The following is a 10,755-nucleotide window of genomic DNA, read 5'->3' on the forward strand; positions in this document are numbered from 1 at the left end:
CATGATAAACATAAAGAGTAATTGAAATTGAAACAAAAACAAAAACAAAAACAAAAACAAAAACAGAACATTTGAGGAATTGAGGAATTGAGGAACTGGCTATTCCAGTCCTCTTGGTGGTGCACTGGCTAGTCCAGGCATAGTTACAACACACCCCCACATCATCTATTTATACATATAAGCAAAATCCCAAAAATCCCCCAAATCAGTGAAATTAGGGTTTACCCAAAAATCCAAAATTCACTCACCTAACACACTGATAACAACCCTAATACGTGACCCATGCTTCTAATTAGACGTACAATCAATTTCCCCCAAAAATCCCCAATTTATGGAATTAGGGTTCTATAAAAATTTCTATTAAAATTTACCTAATCACTGATGACACTGGTAGATGTCGACCCATGCCTCCAATTCTTCTCCTGATGCTTCTCTTGTTCTTCCCATGCCCTAATTGCTTTTCTAGCTCATCTATTTCATCAACCCCTAACCTAGGGTTCCTGTGAGAGGAAAAGATCGAGGAATTGATGTTATAGAAAGCTAGAGGAGTAGGGGAAGAGTGGGTTTCAGTTGGTTGGAGCCATGATGTCTTTGGTGAGAGTTGTGGTGGTGGCAGAGGCGGACATGGGTGTTCTCTGCAGACGGTGAGGGAGGAGGTGGAGGAGAAGAGATCGATGGATTTAGGTTTAGGGATCGTTTGTTTTGGGGTATAGATATTAGGTACTAGAGTGTTGTGCGGGATCATCAATATTTGATGTTTTGTAAGGGGAATCCGTTGGATGAAAAGATGAAGGAATGATCCAACGGCGTGATGGAGATGGGTGTGGAAAGACCGTTGGATCTGAGATACGTCAAAACTGACGGTCCAAGATGGAGTTAGGTGTTGTAGTGTTAGACAGGATCTTCAGACTTCGATGCACGACGATGAAGCGACCGTAGGATGCTGAGATGATCCAATCTGACGGCTGAATATGAAGGCGGGTATGGATATTGGAAATGGGTTTGGGTGAGGGTTTTGGGCCTTGGGTATGCCAAGCCCATATCTTCTTTAAGAAAAATTTCTTCCTCTTCAAGCCCACTTCTAGCCTTTTGGTCTTGTGCACAACATTCTTCGCGGCTTCCTTGTGTAATTCCTCCCGGCTTTTCACCACTTTTCTGCTCCGCAACTCATCTAGTCTTTATTTACAACCTAGAAATACAAAATTAATTAATAAAAATATTTATTCTTGAAAACAATGAAAATACAGAATATGGGATAAAATGTAGAATTAATGCACAAAAGATGAGTTAAATGCCAAGAAAAATATATAGAAATATGCACTTTTTAGCACTCATCAAGGGCTATACCGAAGACAATTATATAAACATCCCAAGTGGAGTCTTAAAAGCGGTTTGGTAATCCCACAAAGATTCTACTAAGCGCAAGCACCAATCCTTTAGGGTAAGGTTTATGGTCTTCTCTAAAATCTGTTTAATATGCCTATTAGACACTTCTACTTGGCCACAAGTTTGTGGATTGTAAGGTGTAGAAACCTTATGGGCGCGTAGTGGAATATTTCTTCATGAGCGTCTCGAAATACTGGTTAAAAAATTGGAACCTCCATCACTAATGATTGCTCTAGGCATACTTGTTTCTAACAAACTTGACTACAACGTGGTGATCGTTTGTCTTGCCAGTTATTGCGTCAACCCACTTACACATATAATCAACAACTAATAAGATGTAAAAGTTGCCAAATGAATTGATAAAATGACCTATAAAATCTATATCCCACACATCAAATATTTGTACTATTAGTATAGGATTGAGTGGCATCATATTACGTCAGATCAACTTCCCTAACTTCTAACATCTCTCACAACTTTTACGAAATAGGTGGGAGTCCTTAAATAGAGTTGGCCAATAAATACCATATTCGAGAACCTTAGCAGCTGTTTTCTTAGAAGTAAAGTGACCCCCACAAGCTCAAGACTGACAAAAAATCAGAACACTGGAGATTTCGTTGTCAGGAATATAACGGCGGATGATCTGATCAGGGCAGTACTTGAATAAGTATGGATCATCCCAGCAAAAGTATTTAACTTTAGAAAATAACTTAACTCTATCCTGTTTAGACCAATGGTTAGGAATTTGACCAGTTACCAAATAATTGACAATATCATCAAACAAGGGTAACAAAGAGATGTAAAATAATTGTTCATCAAGAAACGTGTCAAGGATTAGTATCTCATCATCTCTAGTATCATAAAGGATACGAGATAAATAGTCAGCTACTACATTTTCAAACCCCTTTTTATCACGCATATCTAGAGTAAATTCTTGAAACAACAATACCCATCTGATCAGCCGAGGTTTTGAGTTCTTCTTTGAAAGGAGATATTTGAGTGTGGCATGCTCATAACATATTATGAACTTAGACTCTAGGAGATATAATCCAAATTTACCCAGAGCAAAAACGATGGATAACATTTCTTTCTCAGTGCTAGCGTAGTTGAACTGGGCATTATTTAGGGTCCTACTAGCATTATAAATCACACTAGGTGTTTTATCATGTCGTTGGATAAGGACAACACCAACCGCAGAAGCGGACACATCACACATGAGTTCAAATGGGAGGTTGCAATCGGGTGTTGGATTATAGGGGAAGTATATTTAGAAAGTAGGTTCGACGGAAGTAAAATAATCTTGCTAAAGTATTTCATGAAACAACGATAAAATACAACATGGCCAAGAAAAATCTAACATCAGTTACGTTTTTAGGTGGTCTTAATTTTGAAATTAGGTCAATCTTTGCTTTATCAACTTTTATTCCCTTAGAGGACGCCACATGTCCTAACACTATTCCAAATTTAACCATAAAATGACACTTTTCTAAATTAAGGACTAAGTTTTCTTCCTTTACAATTTTCTAGAACTAGTGTAAGGTGGTGCAAGCATTCATCAAACGAGGATCCAAAAATCGAAAAATTGTCCATAAAGACCTCGAGAAAGCGCTCAACCATGTCCCAAAATATACTTAGCATGTAACGTCGGAATGTTGCGGGTGCATTACACGACCCAAAAGGCATACACCTGTAAGCAAAAGTATCAAATGCACACAGTTGTTTTCTCTTAATCTTCCGGGGCTACAGGGATTCGGGTATAACCAGAATATCCATCTAGGGAACAATAATGTTTGCGCCCAACTAATCTTTCTAACATCTGGTCGATGAATGGTAGAGGAAAATGGTCTTTCCTAGATGCTAAGTTCATCTTACGATAGTCTATACATACTCTCCACCCAGTCGTAACACGGGTGGGGATTAATTCATTATTCCCATTCGCAACTATTGTATAATCCCAGAATTTTTTGGGACAACCTGGATAGCACTGACCCGTTTACTATCAGATACATGGTATATGATACTTGCATCTAATAACTTGAGCACCTCTGTGCGAACAACTTCCTTCTTATTAGGATTCAACGTTTCCGCATTTTAAAAACACGTAAGTGCGACATAATTATACCCACAACTATATTATCTAGGCCTCGTTATTTGTAGGAAATACAAGTAAATCCAATCACCCGAGATTAAAAGACTAATTGGAGGCCAAAGTGGCATTTGCTACTCACGACATCAAAATAGAGAATTAATTGTGGTCTATCAGGCATTTTAATGAATTGGCTTGGCAGAAATATTATTATGAACTATGTAGCTATGTAGCTATGCTACACATGGAAATAGAACCAGAAGAAATCAGGGTAACAGTCTGGCCATTTGGTGTTGCTAGATGGCATGTGTCTTGTGTCTTTTGGACTTCATTTCATGAGAGTATCTGGTGCTCATTTGGGAAGTAGAGACTTGGTGCTAAATCAACTCTACGGTACAACAGATTTAATTAATACACGATTAATTAATAAACTTTCTTAAATAATACTTTTAGCCGGTCCCAAATTAGGGATAAGGTACCAGATTAATAATTCGTTAAAATTATAAAATAATAAATTTTTTATCAGCGTTGTAGACCCCACGTAGAACATAAATTAGTAACTCATTATATATATATATATATATATATATATATATTCAGTATATTAGTGATTTATAAAGATTTTTCGAAAATGATTCAATCGTCTTCTGTCTTTTTAAAATTAATATCACATTGAATTTTATCTCTAATTTTTTTTATCATTGTAAGAATGTTTGGTGTTGGTTTTTCATAGATCAAAAAAAAATTATTCAATGTGATTGTCGTTTTAACAACGTTGTCTCATGAAGAGGGTCTATCGTAGAACTTTCATCATCTTCTTACCCTATCTTTATCAGTTCCCATAACACTCTCAATTATTTCTTCTTCGGTCAATAATTGCATTACTTCTTTTTCTTTCGGATAATTCAGAACATCCTGAAATTCACTGAATTGCGATGAACCAGCTTTTCGATCAACTTTTGCAAGTTTTGGATGATTTTACCGTCTAACTGTTCATCCGGATTGTCTAAACTTGTGTTGTCTATTGATCCCAAGTTTACAATGAAGCGAAGTGGGACACTCAAGGGTACTTTAAAGAATTTAATATTCTACCATATTTAGAAACTAATTATTTGATAACAAATTTATCTATAATTCAATAAGATATTAATTAATATATAAATTAATAACTATTAATTATCGGTTAATTAATATCTCACTGAATTAATAAATTTTGATGAGTCCACCAACATTAATTTATAGAGTTTCTATCGTACTTTAATTTAAGAAACTAGTGCTCATTTGGGGAGAAGTAAAACATGTCAGTGGCGTAAAGCTCGGACCCAAGCTAGGCACATTTTGAACGTTATACATGTTTGGTTTTGTGTTGCACATGAAAACTTAAAAAAGAACCCACTCATGAGTGCAACACAATAACTTGAGAACCCACTCATGATTGCAAGGCCAACTAGTGATTGGGAAGAGTATTTCATTTCTTTCCTTTCACAAATATTACAAAATTTATGTTGGAAATAGTAAACCAAACTTTGGGCTTTCGTTATGAGAAGCAACTAGTAGAAGTTGATGCCGCTTGTATGAACGTATCATATTTGGAAGTCAAGTTGTCTTGAGAAACAAGTTGTTTAGTTCTAGAAGAATTCTTTATTTAGAGTTTGGTTTATGTTAGGAAAGTGTTTTTGCTTAGTCATCAAGTTTGTTTTACTTTAAATAGGCTGTTAAGCCATGAGAGTTTGTACACCAAGATTATTATCAATGTAGTCGTTTAATTTCTTCCGCGTTTGTTTTCTCTTCTCTTTTGCTCGATCCTACATATGGTATCAGAGCAAGGTGAAAGGGAGAAAGAGTAGAGGGAGATAGTTAGAAAAACTCAGAGAATTCATGGCGTTGTTAGTTGTTTTAAAAGAGAAGTAAAGTTACGCGTTCTGGTTAACAAGAAGCTGTAGTACGTAGTATTGTGCTACTGCTGAAGAGTTTGTTGGCAGTCAAACACGTTCTGTAGTTGGTGTGTGTCTTCACCAGGGTTCGAGAGTTACAGACGAACATGATTGTCAGGTTGTGGGTGAATAAAAGACGAAAGGGAGTTTTGCTATTGTTTTACCATGAAACATTTTTTTTTTTTTGGAGTTTCATAATTACGAAACATGGAGAAACTGATGTTGTGCATGCTATGGTTAATGTAGCGCCCCCAAAGCTACCATCTGACTAATCCAAGAGATTAACTAAATAAAGAGGCACTAAGAAACCAAATCATAAACTTAAGCATTCAATTAAGAAATCTTCTATAAAAACTTAACCCAAAACTAGCCCCGCTCAGAAACATATATATACAAGAACTTATCTTAAATGATACATATACAATAATCATTTGGTTTACAAATAGAATATATAACATAATAAACATAACAGAAGTTAACCAACTGACGAAGCTTCCACTGCGCAACTATGATCTGTCTCTGAAACTGAAAGTGGGAAAGGGTGAGCACATCATCCCTAGATGGATGCCAAATGGAAATAACATTTAACTTTCAAGTAATTATTAAAATGATTTGAAAACAATTCATGTTTTCCGTAACACTAAAACACAACCAATTCACAAAAATAAACAATTAATCATGTATATGGAACTAACTCCTTCGTCAAACAATGTACTATATTGAGTGTCGACCAATTCCTTACACACCCTATTAGTTTATACTGGTGTCGAACAATTCCTTACACACCTAATACGCATAAAAGCTCGAATTCATGTAGATATAAATGAAGGAGCAGTATCCTATATACCACGCATGGAAACTCTTATTTCCAGATAGGTGTCGACCAATTCCTTACACACCTATTAGGCATACAAATGGAAATTCTTATTTCCCAACAATTCATAAAGACAAACAAAGCATTACAATTCCTTTCCAAGCAATGGAAAGATTAAAAGAAATAACAGAACTTTCGAAATCAAGTTAAACAATGCAGGGAAAGCACAACCAGACAAAACATGAATTTGTTAAACATAAGCTTTTGTAAAGGAAAACAACAATAATCACAATAGAGTTAAATATAAATTCCCACCTCTTTTGATGACAAGCCACACCTACCTCGAGATCCACGATCCACTGGTTCATCCTTTGAATCGATCGTTGTTAATAAAGACTAAATGTTAATCACACAAGAACTCTAAGAAACTAGCCAAAGAGGCTCACACAAGAAACATACAAATCTATCTAACGGTTCAAGCCCATTAATGGTTTTACACATCATCATTATTCATCTCTTTCATAGCTAAGAGTTTACTAATCCATCTAGATTGATTCTATAGTCCATGGCTAAGTCTTAAGAATATCTACACTTGTAGAAGGAACCAAAGGCTAATTTAAACTATAAGAGTCTATAACATCAAACTAAGAATACATAACACTAAGCCCAAGTCCACTAGACTCGGCCCATTACACAAGTGCTAACCCAACAGGGTCAACCAACGGTCAAATGGTCAATTAACAGTCAACGTCCAGTCAAAGGTCAAAATCAAGGGTGAATGGTTAAGGTCAAGTCAACTGAGTCTACTCAGGTCAGGATCTGTGACTCAGTGAGTCAACACCGATTCAACCCAGTCAGCTAAACTGACTGAAATGACTCTCAGGCATATACTCTACTGTAACTACAAAATTCACTTGCAACCTGATTCTATTCATTCTAACAAGATTCTAAAGTTCATTACAACAATAATACATATAATTTAAGTTAAACTTCATAATTTAACTACAACTGTAAGCTTAGCCTACGTGCAAATGCAGTAGCTGCAATATCCAAACCCTCTTCATTCAAAACCACACTCGACGCCACCATTGCACATTCAGTCAATCACCACTCTCACATACCACCATTACAAAGTTGGTCATCAACACATACACTCATTCTAACCACAGTCATTCTTCACATCCACAATATCTTATCCACCATTATCACTTCAAATACACATCACCTGCCTCAACATCTATATCTACAACACAACACTAGTATAAATCACAATCTTCAGCTCAACACAATCACCTGCAACACTATACCAGTGTCTTCCAATTCCATTCACTACAAATCTAGCATCAATAGTGTTCTTTCCTTTAACTCATAACGCCACCAGTTCACTTCCAAATATGTACCCTTATCAATCTCAGTTCATTCATTCTTCACTGAAATCATATCCATTCATTGATGTCCCCTGCAGTTCCAACAACACAGTCAACACCAACACCACCATGTACAATTTAAACATCACTGCAACAACACAATTTCCTCATCCCAGCTTCAAAATAGCAACATCAGCTTCATCAATCTAACAATTACCACTAGACTCCAACAACACTTCATAATTCATACATCCACAACAATTCAATTCAAACAACAATCACAGTACAATTACTTGCAATTCAACATACTCATCTCATACCTGTAATAACAGTTGAACCTAACCATCATCTATACACACTTCAACTCCCTCGGGTTCAACACAGAAAAAAAACCCAACTCCACCTTCATCTCAATACATACAATTCATTAACAAATACACCACTTCATTATAGTAAACAAATAACTTTACTAAATTTACTGATAAAGAGTTATTACCTCAAATTATTCATATGAAACAATTGCACTCGAACTATTCTTCCCCTTGAATCAATACAACAGCTCCTCACAGGCTCATCAATCATCCACAGTTCAACTGGAAAACCCTAACTCTTGATTCTTCGATGATTCGTTACTGACTCAACTTCAAGGCTTCAATTAAACAACTACCCAAGATTCTTCATCTAACCATATCTCTAATTTCATCTTCATAATCTTCAGAACATCAATCTTCATCTTCAAACCCTACTCCCTGATTCACTTTCTCCTTCGAGTCTGAATCAACAACAAACATCATCACCACCACCAGCAGATACGACATAATCCTTCCCCTCTTTATTCGGTCTGTCAGTCACTAATTGATTTTCCCAAATCCTCACTCGATCGAAGAACAAAAAGCAGAGCAGAGAAGAGAGAAAGAGAAAGAAGAGAGAAAAGAGGGATCGAGTTTATCTACTCGACCGGGTGAAGATAAGACCAAGGATAAAACTATTGCACCAACTCACTCTGATAAGGGAAGCCTAGGTCGATCTACTTGTGAAAAGACTATTTTGCCCTTCAAATAACTATGATGATATCTTCTTCGTATGGTATCCGATTGACACGTTCGAGTAGTCTATTCTGCATAACTTTTCGAGTACTATTCAACGGTGCTAGTTTCGTATCTAGGTCATTGTTAGATTAATTCCTACTAATTAACGTTTGTGTTAAACCAATCGAGTCACTATCGGTTAATACGTCTCTTGACTAGTCTAATGGCGTTGACGAGCTTGAGGGTCCTTACAGTTACAATGTTTTTTTGCCTAGGGATATGACCCGAGTTCAAAGATCAATGGTCGTAAAGTTCATATTCACAACTGTTTTGGGAGAGCTTGAGATCATGAAGTTTTTTTTTTTGTGTGGTTCTTACTTTGCAAGTTAAAAAAAAGGAGAGACAAGAAAAGTACAACTGATGAACGTGTAAGTCGCTGCCCTAGATTTCGTGGGTGTGTTGGATTTTGGAGACCAAGGTTGGAAAGGAACTACATGACCAAGTTCAAGTCTGTTTTGGTTTGAGCTCTGGTTCGTTGGGTTTTGGATTCAAGTTGGAACTAAAAAAGAGATCGGTTCTGGTGGATGGTGTTAACATAAATAAGGGAAAGTTTAAGAATAATTATTCTGACGTCACTGTGTTCGCAATGAATTGTTCTGGATGAATTGGGTTCAGTTTGAGCTGAATCTGCTCGAGATTTTCCTGAATTTGAGTTGGTGTTTGAATGTTATGAGTTTGCTTTGATAAAGAAGTTGCTGCCATGAATGGTGAACGATTGATAAGCATTGGAGTTATGGTAGCTCGTGTCTGATTTGGTTCAAGTTTGTGACATCTTTGATGGTGTATGTCTTTGTGTGGTGAGTTGTGTTCAAATTGAAGATGAAGAAGAAGATTAAGAGATTATTCTTGAGTCGATATGGAAAAGGAATTAGTGCCGGAAGATGGGTTTGATGCATCAGAGTATGTTGGTTGTGTTTGGTAAAAGAGAGATTTGATATTGGATGTGAACAATAACGGTGTAGTAAAAAAAGAGTGTTGTTGCAGAGCATTGAAAAATTTTAGAAGATGAAAAATCTTTGGGTGAGTCGTTGATTCAAAGGGTTAGCTTATGAATTCAAAACCAAAAAATTAGAAGATCAAAGTTGGTATTTCAGTCGAGAAAAGAGGGATTGGTACATTTTGATGGAGTTGAATTCGAATTCAGAGACTTAGAGTGACAAGGAATGTTGGTGAATATGTTTGAGATTAAGGGAGGAAGGTATTAAAGAGATTTGTAGTAATTCGGAGTTATAACAAGACTGTTGATAAGAGGTTGGTTGTAACGAATTATGTACAACATGGCAAATTTGTTACAAATTTACCAGTGTGGCAATTCTGAATTATGTAGCAAACTTTGTAACAACAATATAACGCTTGTGGCAGAAGCGTGATGACAAGATTTTAAGAGAATCTTGAAAAGTAAAGAAGTGTGAAGGTTTCGCAACAAAAGCGTGACTGGAACAGTGGTGAAGAGAAGAAAGGTTTGTGAACTTTGAAAAGATCAGTTGTAGCAAAAATAAAAGGATATGACTTGTAGTTTTTTTTTGTATGAGCAAGTGGATAGATCGCATCAAAATTACTAGCAATTCTGGAGCTTGTTCGACTAGCAAGATAGACTTGTTAGGGAATATTTATCGAGAAGACGGCGTGACACAATTTCCCAGCATGCTGCCTAAGACGATCACATTCTACTGAAGAAATCAAGAGGGCCTGAGAAGTGAAGCAATTCCAGCGTGGAATTTGAAGAGTGAGGTAGAGGTATAATACTCTGTGAGGAAATCCTGCGAGTGAAGTAGGTAAAGAATTTGGTTTCGTTTTTGGTTAGCAAGTTGGTAGAGAACAACAATAGTGTGTCTAGCTTGTTAAGGAAGTCTTGGTTTAAGGGATGATGTTGGAAATAGTAAACCAAGACTTTGGTCTTTGGTATTTGGTTATGAGAAGCAACTAATAGAAGTTGATGCCGCTTGTGTGAACATATCATATTTGGAAGTCGAGTTGTCTTGAAAAACAAGTTGTTAGGTTTTAGAAGAGTTCTATAATAGTTCTAGAAGAGTTATTTATTTAGAGCTTGGTTTAAGTTAGGAAAGTGGGTTTGCCATCA

The 10,755-nt window shown here is 36.3% G+C and overlaps 1 long non-coding RNA gene across 1 annotated transcript; it reads right to left on the reverse strand.

Moving 5' to 3' along the window:
- Positions 1 to 7,129: 7,129 nt before the first annotated feature.
- Positions 7,130 to 8,548, reverse strand: LOC113333816. Its single transcript, XR_003352387.1, has 2 exons — positions 8,084 to 8,548; positions 7,130 to 7,990 (listed from the first exon to the last, which is right to left on the reverse strand). It is a non-coding gene; the product is annotated as an uncharacterized LOC113333816 (long non-coding RNA).
- Positions 8,549 to 10,755: the final 2,207 nt, after the last annotated feature.

The sequence above is a fragment of the Papaver somniferum genome, unplaced genomic scaffold, assembly GCF_003573695.1.
Source record: "Papaver somniferum cultivar HN1 unplaced genomic scaffold, ASM357369v1 unplaced-scaffold_133, whole genome shotgun sequence".
NCBI lineage: Eukaryota > Viridiplantae > Streptophyta > Magnoliopsida > Ranunculales > Papaveraceae > Papaver > Papaver somniferum.